The 13,813-nt window shown below is 46.6% G+C and overlaps 1 protein-coding gene across 4 annotated transcripts in view; it reads left to right on the top strand.

Moving 5' to 3' along the window:
* Window positions 1–13,813, top strand: part of sipa1l2 (signal induced proliferation associated 1 like 2) — an 825,665-nt gene that overhangs the window by 272,977 nt on the left and 538,875 nt on the right. The gene's annotated exons all lie outside the window — the stretch shown is intronic.

Raw genomic sequence — 13,813 nt, 5'->3', positions numbered from 1 at the left:
TTGCATGGTTCAGGGAACAATAGTGTGGGAACGATAAAGTGTGGAAGAAACTTTGGTGATGTATTGAGGAAGGTAATATAATCTGGAAACCGTTCTCGTATCAGTAAGAAACCGAGTGACCTGCAAAGTTTTGTGAGCACGGAGAGGTAGTCCTATAATTTATTAATAGATATGAAATTCAAGATAAAATGATCCAGCTGAATTGGGAAAGGAGTTTAGAATCTTAGGTGGTGAAATATGGTGCAGGAGGGAGAAAGAGTGGTAGAATTGGGGTGGATGGAGGGCAAATTGCTTGGATTTTAAAAATGTCATCAGAATTGGACCCAGATCCTAACCCCCTATCACATCTGTCTGCTCCAACACAGCTGCAACCCCTAATTACGCATATCTACTTCAGCTGTGTTGCCCATTTTCTGCCTGTCAATGCCTTTTAAGGTCAGTTATAAAGTAAATAATGCATTATTGAATCTGTGAACTTAACCAGTTGTTTTTATCAAATTTCTTACATAAACAAAAATTACAATGTTCAAAATTATTGTAAAAATGCCATTTTAAAAGCATTTTTGTTTCAGAATTTTTTTTTCAAAAAGCATTCAACAAATTGAGAATGAAAGATTAACAGCTTTCCCATTGCAAAATGTTCATACGGGATTTTGTTTTCACATAGGATCTGGGTTCAATTCTGATGAAAAGCCTTTTCTATGCCATCCATCACCCCAATTCTACAGACTTTCTCTCTTGCTCCACATTCCCTCACCTAAGATTCTAAACTCCTTTCCCGATCCAGCTGGATCCCTTGCTCTTGAATTACATTAGTATCTCTCCATGGTAACAAAACTTCACAGATGTGACATGGCCTTAAGAGTGTTCAAAAGTAAAAATGTGACAACAGGAAGTGAAGTGAATGTACAGAAATTTAAAATTTTTTAATAAATTGAGGTAGGTATGCCATATAAAGATACATCTAAACGTTGAATATGGAATGTTCAGAGGGGAAGTGAAAAAAATTAAGGGCAACAAAAAGAGAGTAGGAGACAGCTAAGAGAAAAGGGAATCCAAAAAGTTGTCTTTGGGAATAAAAATAATAAAAGGGTGGAAAGAGAAATGGGGCGTTTGGGGACCAAAAGAGAGATCTAAGCATGGTGGCAGAGGGCATGGGTGAGGTACTAAATAAGTTCTTTACATCTGTCATTAGCAAGGATAAAAATGCTGCCAATGTCACTGTGAACGAGGGGATAATTGAGACACCAGATGGGCTATAAATTGAGAGAGGAGGCTTAGAAAGGCTGGTAGTACTTAAAGTTTTAAAAAATATATATTTTTCGAGAGAGATTTTTATTTGTAACAACCCAAATCATAGAATCATAGAATTTACAGTGCAGAAGGAGGTAATTCAGCCCATCGAGTCTGCACTGGCCCTTGGAAAGAGCACCCTACCCAAGCCCACACCTCCACCCTATCCCCATAACCCAGTAACCCCACCCAACCTTTTTGAACACTGAAGGCAATTTAGCATGGTCAATCCACCTAACCTGCACATCTTTGGACTGTGGGAGGAAACCGGAGCACCCGGAGGAAACCCACGCACACAAGGGGAGAATGTGCAGACTCTGCACAGACGGTGACCCAAGCCGGGAATCGAACCGGGGACCCTGGAGCTATGAAGCAAATGCTACCGTGCAACACACACAATCCAATTGTACAGATGCTTCTACCAAAATAACGGAAATAAATATACATCTTTGAATTCAACCTAGGCACTATGCGATTAAACTATATACTTGTGGTACGCATCTTGCCAGATGTGTTTATAGATTGTGACAGGTACGGTAAATTAACAAAAAAAAACAACCTCTCCCCACCCCCCCCTCCTGATGTCACCTGTGTGGGGGGGGGGGGGGGGGGGGGGGGTGTAGTCCCATCATACAGCACCTCAGGGTGAAGTCCACCAAAGGTGGTGAGGCCTCCTCCAGGGCCTCTGCCCTTCTCTGGTGGTGCTTTTCTTGTGGGCCCCCGTTGCACCGTACGCCTGTCGCTTTCCTTGTGTTATGGTGCTTACTCCTTCTCCTTCCCTGTCCCTCCCCTCGGGTTCAACCCCTTCCGTAGTTGCTGGTCAATAGGTCCTCGAAGATGTTGGTGAACTGTAGTGGAACTCTTCCTCCGAGCCCAGGATGGTAAATTTTATTTTTTCAAGTTTCCGGACTTCCGCTTGGTCGGACAGTCAGTTGGCGGCCTTTTTTTTTTTAATAAACATTTTATTGAGGTTTTTTTTGACATTGTAACAGCAGCAATGTAAACAATGTACATGAAAATATAAACATAGTGCAAATACCACCTCCCTCCCCAAAAGGTCCCACCATTAATTAACCCCCTAATCTACGCTAACCTCCCCTCCCCCCCCCCCCCCCCCCCCCCACCCCCCACTATGCTGATGATTAATTCTCCGCGAAGAAGTCGATGAATGGTTGCCACCTCCAGGCGAACCCTAACAGTGACCCTCTCAAGGCGAACTTAAATTTTCTCCAGACAGAGAAAGCTAGCCATGTCCGATAGCCAGGTCTCCGACTTCGGGGGCTTTGTCCCTCCATGCTAGTAATATCTGCCTCCGGGCTACCAGGGAAGCAAAGGCCAGAATGTCTGCCTCTTTCTCCTCCTGGATTCCCGGATCCTGCGACACCTTGAAAATCGCCACCCTCAGTGCCACCCTTGTTTTTAATACCTTGGACATGACGTCAGCAAACCCTGCTAAAATCCCCTCAGCTTTGGACATGCGCAGAACATGAGGACATGGTTCGCTGGTCCTCCCGCACATTTTGCGCACCTATCTTCCACCCCAAAGAATCTGCTCATCAGGGCCACTGTCATGTGAGCCCGGTGAACGACCTTGAATTGAATCAGGCTGAGTCTGGCACAAGTTAACTCTACTCAACGTGCCCGCCCAAAGGCCCTCCTCTATCTCCCCCCCAGCTCCTCCTCCCACTTGCGCTTCAGCTCCTCGGTCTGCGTCTCCTCTGATCCCATAAGTTCCTTATACATGTCAGAAACGCTCCCCTTACCTATCCATCCTCTGGAAGCTACCCTGTCCTGAATCCCCCTTAGCGGCAGGAGTGGGAAGGTTGGTACCTGTCTACGCAGAAAGTCCCGCACCTGCAGATATCGAAATTTGTTTCCCCCCGCAATGCAAACTTCTCCTCCAGCACCCTCATATTCGGAAAGCTCCCCTCTATAAACAAGTACCCCATCCTCTCAATCTCCGCTCACAGCCATATTCGGAACCCCCCGTCCATCCTCCCCGGGGCAAACCGGTGATTATCGCAGATTGGGGACCAGACCGATGCTCCCACTGCTCCCACATATCTCCTCCATTGCCCCCAGACTCTCAAGGCCGCCACCACCACAGGGCTGGTGGAGTTCCGCGCCAGCGGGAACGGCAGAGGTGCAGTTACGAGCGCCCCAAAACTTGTGCCCTTGCAAGAAGCCGCCTCCATACGCACTCATGCCGACCGCCCCCCTGCTGCCGCCACCAGCCACTTCCTAATCATGGCTATGTTAGCCGCCCAGTAATAATTGCAAAAGTTCGGCAGCACCAGCCCTCCCTCTCCCTGCCTGCGCCCCAGCATTACCCTTCTCACTCGCGGGGACTTGCCCCCCCCATACAAAGCCCGCTATAACTTTATTAACCCGCTTAAAATAGGAATGAAGATGGGGAGACATTGAAATACAAAGAAGAATCTCGGGAGGACCGTCATTTTCATCGTTTGGACTCTACCAGCTAGAGACAACGGGAGCGCACCCCATCTCCGGAAATCATCTTTCATCTGATCGACCAACCGGGCTATGTAGCCGGTCCCATTCCCGCGCCACTTGGATACCTAGGTACTTGAAATTGTCCCCTACCAATTTAAACGGCAGTTCCCCTAGTCGCCTCTCCTGACCCCTCGCCTGGACCGCAAACATCTCGCTCTTCCCCATATTAGGCTTATACCCCCAAAACAGCCGAATTCCCTTAAAATTCCCATGATTTCTTCCATCCCCTCAATTGGATCTGAAACATACAGAAGCAGACCAGTTGGCGGCCTTGACTGGCGCTGCTGACCTCCATCTGAGCAGGTGTCTCCAGCGGGCTGTCAGAGAGGTGAAGGCCAGGACGTTGGCCCCTCTCCCCATAAAGAGCTCTGGATGCTCCGAGACCCCGAAGATTGCCACTAAAGGGCATGACTCCACCCTCACCCCCAGGACCTTGGCTATGGCCTTGAAGAAGGAGGTCCAGAACTCAATCAGCTTGGGGGCAGGACCAGAATAGGAGGGTGTGGTTGGCCGGACTCCACTGACACCGCTCACATTTGTCCTCCACATCTGGGAAAAACCCGCTCATGCGTGTCCTGGTCAGGTGCACCCTGTGCACCACTGTTTGCTGTGTTAGGCTATGCTCTGTGCATGAGGAGGTGGAGTTTAGTCAATACAGTGCTTCGCTCCAGAGTCCTCCCCCTATCTCCATGTCCAGTTTTTCATAGAATATTTACAGTGCAGGAGGAAGCTATTCTGCTCCGCATCTGCACCCCCACCCAGGCGCACACTTCCCTGTCCCTGTGACCCGTGACCTTGCAACCCCAATAATCTTTGGACATTAAGGGGCAATTTAGCCTGGCCAATCCACCTAACCCGCCCATCTTTGGACTGTCGGAGGAAACTGGAGCACCTGGAGGAAACCCATGCAGACACTGGTGGGAGAATGTGCAAACCCCACACAGACAGTCACCTACGATCGGAATAGAACCCAGGTCCCTAGTGCTATGAGGCAGCAGTGCTAGCCACCTCCACCATGCCGGTGAAATAATAATGAAATTGCTCTTTTCCCTAACTTGATAACTGGCCTTAGTAAGCAATGATGCCCCTTCAAAATTCATCTTTTGAAGCATTATGCAGGGAAGAAGTTGAAATGAATCGTATTCTGAATTAAACAAAAGTAGTATCATGGCTGGTACAGGCTTGGAGGGCGTAAGGGCCTGTTCCTGTGCTGTACTGTTCTTTGTTTTTGTTCTTTGAATTTAATACAGCATGTATTTGCATAATTGAACAACATTATCCATTTGCAATAACTTGTGGCTGCCAAGCAATGTGTTGCAATTAAGATGAACCTTAACCAAACAAAGACCACACTACAGGTTTATGGATTTAAATGTTGTGGAATTTTGCATCTCTTATTCTGAGATACATTAATACTTTTTTCTCATCTATGTACACCATTAGGACTCTACACGAGAACCCTTTCGGGAAGCTAGTGTTTTACAAATGGCATTTTCTTGCTATAATAATTAATTAATTAGCGCAATTCTTCCTCCCATCTTTCTTGTGTCTCATCCACTAGGGTCTTTGCCTCTTCTAACAGTCGTCCATATATTTTGTCACATTTACCGTCCCCTAATTTGTCCTGCGCTAGCAATCTATCCAGTAATGTGTGCTGGGTAGCTGGGGCACGCTGCGGCCTCCTTGTGGAGGAAGTCTCGGAGCTGCAAGTACTGGAGCTCGTTCCCTTTCAGAGCTGGAGTTTCTCAGTTAGTTCCCCAGGGCCTCTTACTGTCAGTATTCCTTTGTTCTTTCTTCACATTTTGTAGGTGGCATCTATTTTCCCTATGATTTCTTCAGATGGGGGCTGCAACAGACATGACACCAAGTTTGTAGTGATGTCTGAGCTGGTTCCAGTTCCTTAGTGTGGCAACTACCACCGGGTTCCTTGAATACTTGGAGGGAATGGGAGTGGGGTGGTGGCCAGTGCTTGAAGGGACGTACCAATGAGGGAGGTCTCCTCCATCCACACCCATTCTGCCTCTGGTTCTCCCAGCCACCCCTGCACCCTCTCTGCGTTTACTGCCCAGTGGTAGAGTAGGAGGTTCAGTAGCACCAAGCCCCCCATGCATTGCCCTTTTAGTAGGACGGTTTTGTGGATCCTGGGTTTTTTCCCTACCCACAAGAAAGAAGGATTCGGGGATGAAGATCGGGAGCAATCTGAATATGAAGAGGAACCTTGGCAGCATGTTCATTTTTATTGTCTGCATTCTTCCAGCCAGAGAGCGGGGAAGCGAGACCCACCTCCGCAGGTCCCTCTTCACCTCCTCCACCAGACTAGACGGGTTCAATTTGTGGAACCTTGCCCAACCGTAGGCTATCTGGGTCCCCAGGCATTGGCTCTTGGTTAGGACTAGTTTAGATGGCAGCATTCCCAGCTGTGCTCTCCACCTCCACACACCCCCCCCCCAAAGAATCTTGCATCCCAAGAAGGCTCCGAACTCCCTCAGGAGTTCCAATGTCTTACACATGCCGGCTAGGGATTCAAGACTAGGAGGAGCAAGTCATCCGCATAGAGAAAGACTCTGTGCTCCTTAGCTCCTCTCTCAATGTCTCTCCACCCCTTTATGATATGAGCGTGATGGCCAGTGGCTCAATTGACAGAGCGAACAGCAGTGGGGACAATGGACATCTCTGCCTCGTGATTCTGTGCAGCCGGAAATAACCAGAGCTGATGGCCTTCGTTTGTACCCTCGCCATGGGAGCGCTGTACAATAGTTTCACCCAGGAAGTGAATGCTAGCCCAAACCCGAATCATTCCAGTACCTCCATGAGACTTTCTCTACGTCCAGGGAGACGATCATGTCTGGTGTCTCCTCCCCGGTTGGGGTCATGATCATGTTCAGCAGATGTCTGATGTTCGCCATCAGCTGTCAGCCCTTGCCAAACAGTTGCCTCGCCAGAGCTTTCGCCAGAACTTTGGCTTCAGTGCTCGAGAGTGAGATAGGTCCCTATGACCCACACCCTGTCAGGTCTTTGTCCTTTTTAGGGATCAATGAGATAGAGGCCTGTGCCTGGGTGGGCAGCAGGATCCCCTTCGACAGCAAGTCATTAAACATCTCATACAGGCACAGGGCCAGTGCTGCGAAGTCCACCGGGAACCCGTCGATCCGGTACCTTCTCTCGCTACACAGAATTGATCTCCTCCAGTTCTAACCGTGCTGCCTGTCCCTGCTTCTTTTCCTCCCCCACGGCTGGTATGCCCAGCTCGTCCAGGAACTTCAAGTCCCCTTTTGGGGGCTCGAGGGTGTACAGTCCCTGGTAGAAAGTCACAAAGGCTCCTTTGATCTCATCTGGAGCCATGACCACCCTCCTGTTCCCATCCCTTACCTGTGCTATCTCTCTTGTGACAGCCTGTTTCCTCAGCTGGTGTGTTAGCTTCAGTGTCTCCCAGAATGTGGAGGGAGAGACTTCCCTGCTCTGGTTGCAGGTTATGTAGCCGTCGGTGGCTCGTGACATTTTTTCACAGAATGCCTTGTCGGCAAAGAGGACTGTATCCAGACTCCATTTGGGGCGCTGCACAAGGCCCATCTCCAATCTCGCGTCCATGTCGTGTGGTGCGTGCTCCAAGATTACTATTGCAAATATTCCACCCCTACCACCCCTGGAAGCAGCCACTTACCTACTACGAAGAAGTCTATGGGGAATAGGCTTTCTGGGCATGGGAGAAGAAAGAGAACTCCTTCTCCCTCGGGTAGTTGAAGAACGTCCCTGGGTCCAATCCCCCCATCTGCTCAATGAAGGTGATTAGTTTTCTTGCCATTCCTGATTTTGCTCCCGATCTCGGACTGGACTTTCTGCCTTTGGGTTCTGCGCACAGTTGAAATCTCTCCCCCATGATAGGTTGGTGGGACTTGAGGTCGGGGATCTCTGCCACGGTCCTTTAATGAATTTGGCGTCCCAGTTTGGCATATACATTTACAAGTACCACAGGGGCCCCTTCGAGGATCCAGATAATCATTATGTATCGTCCCCCTGGGTCCATCACCGTGTTCGTCACTCCCTCGCCCTTGTGCCAAAGCACACCTGATAGTCTGTAGCATACAGCTTTTCCTTGCCCTCAGTCGGCCCCTCTCTTAGATATGTCGCCTGAAGAAAGACTACATCGACCATCTGGCTTTTTAGATGGGTGAAGACTCTGGATTTTTTCACTGGTCCATTAAGACCCCTCACGTTCCAGGTGACTATTTTGATGGGATTTTTGGTTCCTTCCCCTCCTGTGGGGTCAACCATACCTACTTCGTGGACGTGCCCTTTGTTCATGTCTCATCTAAGATGTCCACCGTCACCTTTCTCTTTCCAACCAACTCCATGTGTGACCGTTGTAACCAGCAGTCTATCCTTCCCTTTCCCCGTTTCCCTATTGCTCCCCCCTCTTTGCCTACCCCCCCCTAACTTCCTGCTCTACTACCTCCTGCCAGTGCTTCATCCCTTTTGGGAAATACTCTGCGTCCCCCCTCCTTTTTACTCCCGTGCACCTGCCTGCTCGCTAATTTGGTGGTTCCCCACTTGAAACAGATGTTTTTTGTGTCCCCAACCCCATGTTCCCCCACCCCCCAGTTCGTGTAAGTCCGCTTTGTTCTTAGTTTTCGTTCAGTTTCTTTCCAAATCCGCTCTTTTTTAACAAACAATTTTATTGAGGTATTTTTTGGCATTGTAAACAGTTACAGATAACAGAAATGTGCAAACATCAATATAAAACCAATACTTCAATCAAACCATACTGCACATGCCCGCCCCTCTCCCCTAGACACTACCTGCCTATTTATCCCTCCTACTGTACTCTAATCCCCCCCCCCCGCCCCCGCCCCCCTGCTGACGTTCACGCTCCCGCGAAGAAGACGATGCATGGTTGCCACCTTCGGGCGAACCCCAGTACAGATCCCCTCAAGGCGAACTTAATTTTTTCCATACCCAGAAAATTTGACATGTCCGAAAGCCATAGTTCGGTCTTCGGGGGTTTTGAGTCCCTCCATGCCAGCAGTATTCGCCGCCAGGCTATTAGGGAAGCAAAGGCCAGAACATCTGCCCTTTTCTCCCCCTGGACTCCAAATCCTCTCTTTTGTACAAACTTGTTTGCTTCCTCCAGCATATTGAAATAGTGCTCTTTATCATTGTACATGACCTATAGTCTTGCCAGGTACGAATCACACCTTGCTTTTAAACAGTGTGGTTTTGGCCCCTTAAATTCTGCATGGCACTTGAGCAGGTTGACTCTGATGTCCTGGTACATGCTGATGGCGTGTCCTTCCCGCTTCCATGACCCGGTGCTTCTCACCCATCTCCGAACCCGTTTGTTGTCCTGAAACTTGTGAAGCTTCACTATTATTGTCACTGACTCTGGTTATTGTCAGAACGATCTGCAGGCCCAGTCCACCTCTGAGGGCTTGGCCAAAGTCCTTCTCTCTGACCAATTTTCCGAACATCTTCAAAACAAATTCCATCGGGTTCCTTCCCTCTGCCTGCGCCCTTCAGTAGCCCAACAATTCGAAGGTTCTGCTGCCGAAACCTGTTTTCTTGATCATCCTTTAGCACCTTGCGGGTCGTCACCAACCTTGCAACCTCTGCTTCGAGCGAGGCGATCTACTCACCCTGGTCAGTGGCTGCTCTTTCCATGTCCTGCACCATCACCTCCTAGGCCTCCAGTCTCCGCTCTGTCCAATGTTCCCTTTATGGGGGCCAGTAATGAAGTCTATTGCCGAATTCATTAACGCCATGAAGTCCACTTTTATTATCTCTGTGTTTTTGGAGCTCTGTGGAGATAAATTTTATCAGCTTCTCCGTCAACAATTGGACTGGCGTTGGCAGTGCTGCTGGGTCCACCATACTCTCGTCTGTGTCGCCACATGGGTCCCCCTGTTCTGGGGTTGGGGGTTTTCCTGTCTGCTCTTGCTGGTCTTGCTTTCTGACTACTGGTTTGCCGAGTAGTGAGTGGGGGTTACGTTGGAGAACTTTTTCATACTTTTGGTGCCCGTTTGGCGGGTTAAAACGGTCTAATGAGAAGTTCCTTGGAGAGAGCCACCTTTCATGCGACCGCTCAGCTCATGGCCGCCACCGGAGGTTGGTGGCACTTATAGTTGATAAGTCACCAGGACTGGATGAGATGCATCTGAGGATACTAAGAGAAGTAAGGGAGGAAGTTGTGGAGGCACTGGCTGTAATCTTTGGAATCCTTCTCGGATACAGAGGAGGTGCCAGAAAATGTTACATCCTTGTTCAAAAAAGGATGTAAGGATAGCTCCAGCAACTGCAATACAATCAGTTTAACCTCGGTGGTGAGAAAGCTTTTAGAAGCAATAATCGGGGACAAAATTAACAGTCACTTCGACAAGATGGGATTAATCAAATAAAGTCAGCATCAATTTGTTAGAAGCAAACCATGTTTAGCTTGATTGAGTTTTTGATGAAGTAGCAGGGTGGGTTGATGGAGGTAATACAGTTGATGCATTTATACAGATTTCCAAAAGGTGTTTGATTACCTGCTGCAAAATAGGCATTCCAGCATAGTTGAAGCTCAGGGTATAAATGGGGGAAGTGGCAATCCAAATATGAAGTTAGCCGAGTGACAGTAAACAGAAGAATAGCGAATGGTTGTTTTTCGGACTGGAGAGAATACACTGGGGATGCGCAGTGATTGGTACTAAGATCACTGCTTTTTTGATCTATATTAATGACCAGGGCTTTGGTGTGCAGGGCAGTATTTCAGTATTGTAGAAGACACAAAACTTTGAAGTATTATGAACTGCAGAGGATTGTGATAAATTTCAAAAGGATATAGACAGGCTTGTGAAATGCACAGATGTGTGACCGGTGAAATTAATACAGGGAAGTGTGAAGTGATTCATTTTGATAGGAAGAATGAAGAGAGGCAATTTTCTCATTTGTTCATGGTCATTGAGTATCCCAGGCAAGGCCAACATATTGTTATCCATCCCTAACTGTCCTTGAAAAAGGTTATGAGCTGCCTTCTTAAGCATTGCAGTCATTGTGATGTTGGTACGCCCACAGTGCTGTTTGGAAGGGAATTTGAGAATTTTGACTCCGCGACAGTGTAGGAACGCTGATGTAGTTCCAAATCAGGATGATGTGTGGCTTGAAGGGAACTTTACAAGTGGTGGATAGTTACCCTTGTCCTTCGAAGTGATAGAGGCCATGTGTTTGGAAGGTGCTGGAGAGGGAGCCTTAGCAAGTTGCTCCAGTGCATCTTGTCAATGATGCAGACTACTGCCATTATATGCCTATATGAAGGAATCGAATGTTCATGATGGAGATACTGATTAAGGGGGATGATTTTTCATGGATGTTGAGCTTCTGGAGTATTGTTGGAGCTGCAATTATCTGTTGGCCTCCTGACTTGTGCCTTGTAGATGGTGACAGATCTTCGAGAGTCAGGAAGTGACTTATTCGCTCCACAACGCGTTGACTGGTAATCACATTATTTATATGGCTGGTTCAGTTAATTTTCTGGTCAGTTGTCACCCCAGGATGGTGATGGTGGGGGATTCAGCAATAGTTAGACTCTATGGTTGGCAACTGCGTGACACTTGTGTTGCTTGAATGCTGCTTTCCGTTTATCAGCCCAAGCCTGAACGTTGTCCAGGTCTTCCTGCATGAAACACAGCCTGTTTCAGTATCTAAGATAGAGGGTGCCTTTCTAAAGGGGTCCAGGAACTGAAAAGACCTTGGCGTTTATCTGCACGAATTATTGAAGCGGATAGGATAGTTTGAAAAATTGGTTGAAAAGGCATACGAGATCCTGAGTTTTACAAATGGAAGCATTCAATGAACCGTTGCAAAACAATGGTTCAATTTCAACTGGAGTATAGTGTCCTGATCTGGGCACCACATTTTAGGAAGGATATGAAGGCATGAGGGAGAGTGCAGAAAAGATTTACGAGAATGATTCCAGGGGCAATGAAGTACAGATGTGACTAGATTGGAGAAGCTGGGGTTGTTCTCCTTGGAGAGGAGATTGGGATGAGATTTGACAGCTGTCTAAAATCATGAGGGACCTGGACAGGGTAGATAGAAACTGTTAGCATTGGCAGGAAAGTGGAGAACTGGTGAATGGCAAAACAAGCAAAGGAAAAAATGGAGAAAATCCTTTTACGCCATGAATGGTTATGATCCGGAATGCCCGGCGCAAGTTTGTGATGAAGATAGATTGAATTTGTGGCTTTGTAAACGGAATTGGAGAAGCACCTGAAGATAATTTAAAATTTGCACAGTCAAGGGGACAGGGCTTGGGCTAGGGCTGATTTGCTCTTGCAGGGAGTTGGCACGGATGTGACGGGCTGAATAGGCTCTGCTGTAACCACTCTATGATTTCAAATTAAATATGATTGAGTGTGTAAAATATGATACCGCATAAGAATTATGCATTTGAGGCTTGGTTAAACTAAGGCCAATTCAGCTTCTGCTTGGATAGTAATTTTCATTAAAATGCACTCTTACAAATTTCAACGCTGTCCTTCAAAAATGAAAATCCTGCAAAATAACCTGAAAAGTTTTATGTTGTAATTTACGCAAGAAATTCTTGATTGGTTCAGCATTATATTAAAATCCGAAGTTAAGGGTAAACTGGTGTCATAACGAAAAGCTTTGAAGACTGGTTAATTGACTCAGTGATGAAAGGAAAAGTATTTTCTGTTAGTTATGGATCCTGAATTTAATTAAAACAGACAATCTCAGTCCCATGTTTGACAAATGCCTGTAGCATAAGAGCTACTATAATTCATTGTTAATTGAGCAATCTAACTTGTGTATCCCTTCATAATCCTGAATGTTCTATCAGTTCCACCTTTGTGAATTTCATGCTTTTAAACTGTGAAATAAGAGGCACTTCTCCCATTCCTTTGTCTGGAATTGTGTAGTGTGTGGAGACGGCTTCAGCCTGAAATCCCGACAGCAGAATTGCACTGGGATTTATGTTTAGATTCCTAGATGGATAAAACAAGGCATAACTTAGGCATCAGTGAGACTTCAGCCTGAGTGAAATGATAGTTGATGCAGCTGATAATTTGCATATGGAGTGGGTATCGCAAGAATGTTTCGTAATACTGAGCCTTGTGACCATTGTACTGCAGGCACAGGGCAATTGGGTTATACATTTAGATATGTTATAACACTGGACTGGTTGTTAGTATTTGTGTTTGGTTGTTTCATGGACCTCTCTAATCATTTGCTGTCATCTCCTCAAGTAACAAGTTATGAGTTTGATGCTACTTTCTGAACTGGAAGTAGTGTCATTATGGTTATGCATTATAAGCATTGGCGTAATGCCGAAGCATTATCCAGATATTTTTCAACGTGATCTTTTAAAATTTATTGGAGTTCTTTGATGGATAGAAATAGAGGTTATCTTGTTACTGCTGCATCTTCTGAACTTCAAATAGCAATTTAAAATAAACTGTAGGCTTTTCTCACCAATAGCTCATTATGGTGGGGTCCAAGAAATAAACGATACATGCATTCAGGTGTACTGAATTTCACTTCTTCAATCAGTATAAGTTAGTGACCGTGATTATTTGTGCAGTACATTGCTCAGCACTCTTTTTTTCTAAAGCGGTATATTCCGTAACTGTGAGCAATGCCACGGGAGATTTGTTTGTAATGTGATTAAAATGGAACATCCAGCCCACATTTTGCATCAATCATGCGTCAGCCATGAGATTTCTTTGCTGATTAGCTCATATGCAATATTTTTCATTTTGACAAAATCACAAATGACCCATCCCAATAGGAATCAAAACGCCAAATACTAATAAAGCCAACATTTACAACAGGAACATTGTAAAAATAGAAATTAACCTGTGGTAAATGGGCTTCCCCCCCCCCATATCAACATCACCAATTATCTGGTCATTATCATATTGCTGCTCGTGGGAGTGTGCTGTGGACAATTTAGATGCTGCATTTCCTACTTTGTAACCGTAGTACACTTCAAAAGTACTTGGGATGTCCTATG

Source organism: Scyliorhinus torazame, chromosome 4 (genome assembly GCF_047496885.1).
Source record: "Scyliorhinus torazame isolate Kashiwa2021f chromosome 4, sScyTor2.1, whole genome shotgun sequence".
NCBI classification, from domain to species: domain Eukaryota; kingdom Metazoa; phylum Chordata; class Chondrichthyes; order Carcharhiniformes; family Scyliorhinidae; genus Scyliorhinus; species Scyliorhinus torazame.
The sequence above is the reverse complement of the archived record's forward strand: the minus strand, read 5'-3'. Positions and strand labels throughout refer to the sequence as shown.